Consider the following 9,490-nt stretch of genomic DNA (forward strand, 5'->3'; position numbering starts at 1 on the left):
GAGGGAAGTGGGGTGAGTGGAGGAAGGTTGCCTTTGAGGAGGGCTGGCAGGAGAAATGAGGCTTCTTTAGACCAGTGGGCATGTGCCATCTGGACAGGCTTGTTTTTCCTAAAAATCATGAGGCAGCTCTGGGCACCAGAAGTCAGAACTGAGCCTGGGAGCAGGATGGAAAAGGTACCTATGCTGTCTCACCAGGGGCTCAGGGCTCCAGCATCACGGAAGGTAGAGTTGGACCTCTGGGGTCTCCTAGGCCAGTGGCTGCTGTAGGGCATCCCTGGGTCACTCCGAGTCCTTAAAGGTAATCATGGGGACCTGAGAGACACTTTCAATTTCTCCAAAGAACTCGTAAAATTTTCATCATATGGTAAGATTGAATAGGCTAAAGTAAAATGTTGCTTTTCCTTGCTTTTGCCTAGAATTATATCAACACAGTGTCCTCATGGGAAAATAAATTATTCGATAAATGCAGTTTGGTGGGTTACAGTTTTTCAAAATATGGGATCCTTTTTGATGTTAAAAAAGTTGGGAACCACTGGTTCCCCCAAATCTTTCTTTCCATAGATGAGAACGATGAGGCCCAGATAGGTCACAAAGCTGGTCAGTGGCAGGCCTAGGGTTAGGACCAAGTCAACTGACCCAAGTCAACTGACCCTAGTCAACTGCCCTCTCTGCACACCACGTGCCTCTCTGCTTTCTCTTTTCTTCATCATTCTTCCTGAAAGGGGAGTCCTCTGACTCTGCTACCCCAACACCTACTGCTCTCCAGTGGAACTTCTACAGGAGTCTGATACCCATGTGTTCTCTGGGGTGCCCCACTGAGCCCCAGCATCTACTGCCATCAATATTATGTCCATAGCTGCCAGGGGAGTGGTGTCCCTATGCAAGAAAAAAGACATCCAAGATACCCCCAGGGGATACATCAGTCAGATTCATATTTAGTTATGGGTAAAGGAAACCTTGACAAATAGTGGCTTAACCAAGAAAGTTCCTTTCCTCCCTTCCCCTTCCCCTTCCCCTTCCCCTTCCCCTTCCCCTTCCCCTCCTCCTCCCCTCCCCTCCCCTCCCTTCCATTCCCTTCCCTTCCCTTTCTTTCCTTCCTTTCTCCCTTCCTTCTCCCCTCCCCTCCCCTCCCCTCCCCTTCCTTGCTTCTTTGTTTCTTTCCCTTCCATGCAACAAGAAGTCTGGGGGTGGGCAGTCCCAGGCAGGTGCAGCTGCTCAAGGAGGTCATTAAGGTACCAGGCTCTTTCTGTTTTTCTGTTCTATCATCCTCAGTGTTTAGCCTTTCTCCTCAAGGTTGCAAAGTAACTGCTGCACCTCTGGACATCCAAGCAAATTTCCAGTCAAGAAGAGGGTGAAAAAGGTCAGGGAGAGGGAAAAGCCCACTGCCAGAAGGCCTTGGCTCTGATTATTCAGGAAGGGAAGGCCTGGGATAGCTCCCCCTCTCTTTGGCTAGAAGTCATCTCATGAACATCACTAGCTGTAAGGGACACTAGACATTTAAGCATTTTCTTTCCAGCCCTTATACTAGAGGAAGGTAATATAGAAGAGGATTGAAATGGGGTAGAGAGAGCCAATATAAACATGCACATCTCCCCTGCATCCTTACCCATCCTCCTCTCCAGCCTTGCTGTTACAAGGAGAGGTGACTGTGGGCAGCCAATCTTTCCACTGGTGCTGTGGATCCCATGCCATGTCACCTCGTCACCTCTGTTTCCTGTATCTTCAAACTTTTCTGCTCTCCTGGATCTTGTCATTCACTTTTTAATACATTCTTAAATCATTCCCGTGTTAAACAAAGTCAAACAACTCTTGGAGCAGTGACTTAGGGGACTTGTAGAAAAATGTTGGGATCTAAAATTGTGTTTGTCAGCATTTGCTGACCTTCAGTGAGTTGCTGCAAGGCAGAGACAATCATCAGTCATGCTAGGCCACAGGAGAGCAGGAAGGACACAGTTTACAGCTTCATCAAAAGGCTCTTTATGACTGTGGCCAAAGATTCATGTCCTTTGCAAACTACAAATCTGAATATGGCTCTTCTCTTGAGTGACAAAAGATGACTCTGTTAGGCTTTGGTTTTTCATCTTTAAAATGAGGACATAATATACTTGCTTCGAAGGATAATCCTGAGGATACAGTGAAATAATATACATAAGAATGGCTTATCTTATAAAAGATAAACTAAAGCAGAGCTGGGGGTAAGAGAGAAACCCAGCCTCCATGTGTGAGTGGCGCATGTTCTTGTGCCAAAATTCAGCCCCATCCCATGTGTGTTCTGCTGTGTGAGCCAAAAATGTCCTTTTTCTCTCCTTAATGTTCAGGTTACATTTCTTTCTGTGCAACCCAGAGCACCCTCTCTAATAAACTCATCCATTCCCTTCACCTCCAGTGACACTCAGGTCCATCCCTATAGCCCAAATCTTTCTCCTACACTCCGCAGCCATCTACCCACCTCTGTATTTGATATTAATACTTAGATATATACAGACCCCTCAAACTCAAAATGTCTAAAATTGGACTCTTCATCTTCCCCATACCCGTGTTTCTTCCTCGTGTTCTCTGTCTTAGTAAATGACATCATAATTTATTGGCTGCCCAAGTTGAAAACTGGAAATCATACTTGGCTTCTTCCTCTTCTTCTTTCTCCACATCCCATCATCAAGCTCTGTAACTTACATCTCTTAAACATCTCTATCTTCAATGTCATCCTCTTAGTCCAGGCCATCATCTCTAGCCTCTGTGACCATCATTATTTATTTCCTACCCAACATAATTTCCCTATTTACTTGTCTATAAGAACCCCTACATGGCTCCAGGCAGCCATGTGCCTAGTTCTAGGTACTGAGTCATAATGAAGAACGTTGCTCCTCTTTGCCAGATACTCAATTTTCCAGCCTTGCTTGCAATTAGAAGGGCATTGTGACCCAGTTTTGACCAATGAAATGTAAAAAGACATGCTGGTCTCCTGGGAAAGTTTTGCTTTACTAAGAAAAAGAATAGAAGGGGTCTAGTACTGTCCCCTCCCCCTTCTGCCTGCCTTGAATACAATTATTGTGTCTGGAGCTGAGGCAGCCATCTTGCTACAATGAGGGACTAAGCAAGAATATACATAGCCAATACGTGGAGGTTGGCGGTGCAGAAGGATGGAAAAAGCCTGGGTTTCTAACAACGCTATCCCTGAGGAGAGCTTATTTCCTGATTTCCTATGGGTAAACAATCAATGTCATTACAGGTTTTAAGCTATGTTAGGTATTCTCTTACACGAAGCTGAAAGCAGTTCTAACCAATGTAATCTCCCTGGCTTTGTTCTCTTCCTCTCCTTTAATTTATTCCTCACATAGTATTCAGAATAATCTTTTACAAATATAATTCTGATGTTGACATTTCCTTGCTAAATGCATTTGATGGCGTTCTATCCTTTAGTTTAGTGAAACTTGTATGGCCAGCTTCACCAGCGTGGAATAAAAATGAAGCCTGCCTCTTTTTTAATATTCACAGTAACCACTGGAGCTTCAGTCTGTTCAGATTAGCAGGTGTCCAATATCCCTTTCAGGCCTAATTCAAAGGAGTCAATCTGGCATTCAAATGCCAAGCAAAGGGAGAACTTGAGTATATGCCAGGCTGTCATTGGGTCCATCCTTTTGGCCATCATTGACTGTCCCATGGCATCCCATCTGTAGGCTGGTCACATTTGACTGGCGCATTCCTGTCTGACACTTCCGTGACATCCTTGGTTGGTCCACATCCCCTGCACCGGCCATGGTAGTGGTGGGTCCTTAAGAGAGAATTGCATGCCAGTAGTCAGACACTTGGGTATAGGATAGCCACGATTATAGTTCTGTTGGCCTATGTTCATCCTGTTCCTAAGTCGTATCTCCCATGCCAGGGTGACTGGATGCAGAGGGGCTTCCAGACTCAGCCACATGCTGATCACAATCAGCCTTCAGCCCAGAGCTCTTTTAGCTCATAGGATTGAAACCAGGTAACCAGTCTCAGCTCTGCTTTTATAAAGTTCACTCGAACTCTGAACTCCACAGTATTAGGATCAAGTGTGCATGTTGGGGGACTCCCTTAATATGGCTGGACCCTGCCTGTCTCCCCAGCCTCATTTCATGCCACTGTCCTCCATGTCTCTTAGCACCAATTATGCCAGGCTTCTTCATTTATCTCATAAGCATTAACATTTTTCTTGTTTTTAGGTTCAAACATGCTTTTTAACATTTTTAAAATTTTTTTTATTGTACTTTAAGTTCTAGGGTACATGTGCACAATGTGCAGGTTTCTTACATATGTATACGTGTGTCATGTTGGTATGCTGCACCTGTTTCCTCGTCATTTACATTAGGTATATCTCCTAATGCTATCCCTTCCCCCACCCCCCACTCCACTACAGGCACCCATGTGTGATGTTCCCTTTCCTGTGTCCAAGTGTTCTCATTGTTCAGTTTCCACCTATGAGTGAGAACATGCAGTGTTTGGTTTTCTGTCCTTGTGATAGTTTGCTCAGAATGATGGCTTCTAGCTTCATCCATGTCCCTACAAAGGACATGAACTCATCCTTTCTTATGGCCGCATAGTATTCCATGGTGTATATGTACCACATTTTCTTAATCCAGTCTATTATTGATGGACATTTGGGTTGGTTCCAAGTCTTTGCTATTGTCAATAGTGCTGCAATAAACATACGTGTGTATGTGTCTTTATAGTAGCATGATTTATAATCCTTTGGGTATATACCCAGTAATGGGATGGCTGGGTCAAATGGTATTTCTAGTTCTAGATCCTTGAGGAATCTCCACACTGTCTTCCACAGTGGTTGAACTAGTTTACACTCCCACCAACAGTGTAAAAGTGTTCCTATTTCTCCACATCCTCTCCAGCATCGTTGTTCCCTGACTTTTTAATTATCACCATTCTGACCGGTGTGGATGGTATCTCATTGTGGTTTTGATTTGCATTTCTCTGATGGCCAGTGATGATGAGCGTTTTTTTCATGTGTCTGTTGGCTGCATAAATGTCTTCTTTTGAGAAGTGTCTATTCATATCCTTTGCCCCCTTTTTGATGGGGTTGTTTGATTTTTTCCTGTAAATTTGTTTCAGTTATTTGTAGATTCTGGATATTAGCCCTTTGTCAGATGGGTAGATTGTAAAAAATTATCTCCCATTCTGTAGGTTGCCTGTTCACTCTGATGGTAGTTTCTTTTGCTATGCAGAAGCTCTTTAGTTTAATTAGATACCTTTTGTCAATTTTGGCTTTTGTTGCCATTGCTTTTGGTGTTTTAGTCATGAAGTCCTTGCCCATGCCTATGTCCTGTATTGCCTAGGTTTTCTTCTAGGGTTTTTATGGTTTTAGGTCTAACATTTAAGTCTTTAATCCATCTTGAATTAATTTTTGTATAAGGAGAAAGGAAGGGATCCAGTTTCAGCTTTCTACATATGGCTAGCCAGTTTTCCCAGCATCATTTATTAAATAGGAAATCCTTTCCCCATTGCTTGTTTTTGTCAGGTTTGTCAAAGATCAGATGGTTGTAGATGTGTGGTATTGTTTCTCAGGGCTCTGTTCTGTTCCATTGGTCTATATCTCTGTTTTGGTACCAGAACCATGCTGTTTTGGTTACTGTAGTCTTGTAGTACAGTTTGAAGTCAGGTAGCGTGATGCCTCCAGCTTTGTTCTTTTGGCTTAGGATTGTCTTGGCAATGTAGGTTCTTTTTTGGCTCCATATGAACTTTAAAGTAGTTTTTTCCAATTCTGTGAAGAAAGTCATTGGTAGCTTGATGGGAATGGCACTGAATCTATAAATTACCTTGGGCAGTATGGCCATTTTCACAGTATTAATTCTTCCTATCCATGATCATGGAATGTTCTTCCATTTGTTTGTGTATTCTTTTATTTCTTGAACAGTGGTTTGTAGTTCTCCTCGAAGAGGTCCTTCACATCCCTTGTAAGTTGGATTCCTAGGTATTTTATTCTCTTTGAAGGAATTGTGAATGGGAATTCACTCATGATTTGGCTCTCTGTCTGTTATTGGTGTATAGGAATGCTTGTGATTTTTGCACATTGATTTTGTATCCCGAGACTTTGCTGAAGTTGCTTATCAGCTTAAGGAGATTTGGGGCTGAGATGATGGGGTTTTCTAAATATACCATCATGTCATCTGTAAACAGGGACAATTTGACTTCCTGTTTTCCTAATCAAATACCCTTTATGTCTTTCTCCAGCCTGATTTCCCTGGCCAGAACTTCCAACACTATGTTGAATAGGAGTGGTGAGAGAGGGCATCCCTGTCTTGTGCCAGTTTTCAAAGGGAATGCTTCCAGTTTTTGCCCATTCAGTATGATATTGGCTGTGGGTTTGTCATAAATAGCTCTTATTATTTTGAGGTGTGTCCCATCAATACCTACTTTATTGAGAGTTTTTAGCATGAAGGCTGTTGAATTTTGTCGAAGGCTTTTTCTGCATCTGTTGAGATAATCATGTGGTTTTTGTCTTTAGTTCTGGGTTTATATGACGGATTACGTTTATTGATTTGCATATGTTGAACCAGCCTTACATCCCAGGGATGAAGCCAACTTGATTGTGGTGGATAAGCTTTTTGATGTGCTGCTGGATTTGATTTGTCAGTATTTTATTGAGGATTTTTGCATCGATGTTCATTAGGGATATTGGTCTAAAATTCTCTTTTTTTTGTTGTGTCTCTGCCAGGCTTTGGTATCAGGTTGATGCTGGCCTCATAAAATGAGTTAGGGAGGATTCCCTCTTTTTCTATTGATTGGAATAGTTTCAGAAGCAATGGTACCAGCTCCTCTTTGTGCCTCTGGTAGAATTTGGCTGTGAATTCATCTGGTCCTGGACTCTTTTTGGTCAGCAGGCTATTAATTATTGCCTCAATTTCAGAGCCTGTTATTTGTCTATTCACGGATTCAACATCTTCCTGGTTTAGTCTTGGGAGGGTGTGTGTGTCCAGGAATTTATCCATTTCTTCTAGATTTTCTAGTTTATTTACATAGAGATGTTTATGGTATTCTCTGATGGTAGTTTGTATTTCTGTGAGATCAGTGGTGATATCCCCTTTATCATTTTTTATTGCATCTATTTGATTCTTCTCTCTTTTCTTCTTTATTAGTCTTGTGAGCAGTCTATCAATTTTGTTGATCTTTTCAAAAAAACAGCTCCTATATTCATTGAATTTTTGAAGGTTTTTTTGTGTCTCTGTCTCCTTCAGTTCTGCTTTGAGATTAGTTATTTCTTGCCTTCTGCTAGCTTTTGAGTGTTTGCTCTTGCTTCTTTTAATTGTGATGTTAGGGTGTCAATTTTAGATCTTTCCTGCTTTCTCTTGTGGGCATTTAGTGCTATAAATTTCTGCCGAGACCAGCTTGGCCGGGAAGACCCCAACCCAGCGGTGCTAGAGGAATTAAAGACACAGAAATATAGAGGTGTGAAGTGGGAAGTCGGGGTCTCACAGCCTTCACAGCCAAGAGCCCCAAACAGAGATTTACCCACATATTTATTAACAGCAAGCCAGTCATTAGCATTGTTTCTATAGATATTCGATTAACTATAAGTATCCCTTATGGGAAATGAAGGGAAAGGGATGGGCCAAAATAAAGGGATGGGTCTGGCTAGTTATCTGCAGCAGGAAAATGTCCTTAAGGCATAGATCGCTCATGCTATTGTTTGTGGTTTAAGAACACCTTTAAGCAGTTTTCCGCCCTGGGTGGGCCAGGTGTTCCTTGCCCTCATTCTGGTAAACCCACAACCTTCCAGTGTGTGCGTCATGGCCATCGTGAACATGTCATAGTGCTGCAGAGATTTTGTTTATGGCCAGTTTTGGGGCCAGTTTATGGCCAGATTTTGGGGGGCCTGTTCCCAACATGTCCCCCTTATTTGATTTGCAAATCTATTTGCAAAGGCAGCTTTGTCACAGTGAGCTACTTCTCACAGGAGTCAGGATCCACATCTGCAAACTATACAAAGACAAACAACACAGATTAAAAGCGCAATCATCATTGAAATTACAGCGCTTCCAAGTGTTTTTATCCATTTTAATGGGTTACTAGCTGTTAATCTGTCTGCAACTCCTTTAAGCACTCTGGTTGCTGGCATTAAGGTCAGGTGTGCCTGGGATGCTTTAAATATTTGTTCTTTTAATTTCGCAATATCCAAAGACAAGTTTCTAGAGTGTCCTTCTAGATGCTTTTTTATTCTTCTCCAAATTTTCATCTTATTAAGAGCTATTAATAGTTTCCACAAATCTTTATGTTTAGCTCGTACAAAGGGCCACATCATTTGAGGCTGAGGTGCCACTGTACCACCATGGTTCCAGATAATAGGAACTTTTGCTGTACTTTTATTTCTACCATCTGACCGTTTTGTTCAGACCAGCTGAACATACTGTGGCCATGGCACGCAGACTGAGAGGTGCAATTCAAGCTAAACATCCCCTTAGGGGTCCAATCAATAATGATTCCATAGGAATCGTTGCACAGCATCTCTGTCTGTTCTGCAATGCAATCTTCCTAAACAAGTATGTTCATTCATTTTTTCTAACTGGGTCCAATCCTGTTTACAAATAGGTTTTGAGGGCAGTATGCCTCAATTATAGGAGCAGATTTATTATGGTAAATACTGAGATCAGAAAGGATGTGTAACTGTGTCATAGGGTGATTACATCCAGGCATTCTTACTAGCCAAGATTGATACATATGCCCAGTAAATATAATTGTTCTCTGTGTCAGCTCTTGTTGAAGGAATACTCACAGCAATGGTGATCACCACTATCATAGATACCATTAAATTACTCATTGTGACTGGTTGTCCTGCTTTCCTCAGGTTTTCTTCTGCCATCTGTGACAGCTTCTTGATCTGTCCCCAGGTGGGTGGCTGTGTTCAACAGGTGTTGCTCATGACAGTTGGGGTTCTCCTGGGCATCAGCCTTGACATGGCTGCAACCAGTGGGTCCTTGGGATCCTCCCGGAATCTCTTCCTTGGCATTTGGCTCATGTTAAGGTTTCAGGTGTCTTGATGGTATGCAAATTGGCTGTTGATTTTGACCTGGAGAAACACAAGCATAACTCTACCCCAAGTTATTATTTTACCTATTTCCCAACTTTTTGTTATTGGATCTCTCCACCAAATCAGTTGTTCTACTTCTGTCTTTGCAGCTGGTTTCTGTAGATGCTGTTCAGCTGCTGATAACATCTGGCCTTTGGGCAGGCTCAAAAAATTTAAAGTTAATAATGCTAGATTCAATTGTGTATGGGCTCTCCCATAATCTCTATTTCTCCCCCTTTTTTGTTTTTATTTTCAGTTGTTCATCTGTATGAAATCATAACTGAGCATTTTCAATCAACTGTGTGGAATGAACCATGTATGGAGAATCAGAAATCACATTAATAGGCATATCAAAAACAGTCAATACCTCAATTACAGCTACAAGCTGCACTTTTTGAGTTGAAGTATAGGGCGTCTGGAAAACTTAAACTTTTGATCCAG

The 9,490-nt window shown here is 42.2% G+C and overlaps 1 long non-coding RNA gene across 1 annotated transcript; it reads right to left on the minus strand.

Annotated features, from left to right (window-relative positions):
- Positions 1-7,427: 7,427 nt before the first annotated feature.
- Positions 7,428-9,252, minus strand: LOC126939631 (uncharacterized). Its single transcript, XR_007720437.1, has 2 exons — positions 8,756-9,252; positions 7,428-7,962 (listed from the first exon to the last, which is right to left on the minus strand). It is a non-coding gene; the product is annotated as an uncharacterized LOC126939631 (long non-coding RNA).
- Between the last annotated feature and the right edge of the window lie 238 nt (positions 9,253-9,490).

The sequence above is a fragment of the Macaca thibetana genome, chromosome 1 (genome assembly GCF_024542745.1).
Source record: "Macaca thibetana thibetana isolate TM-01 chromosome 1, ASM2454274v1, whole genome shotgun sequence".
Taxonomy (NCBI): Eukaryota; Metazoa; Chordata; class Mammalia; order Primates; family Cercopithecidae; genus Macaca; species Macaca thibetana.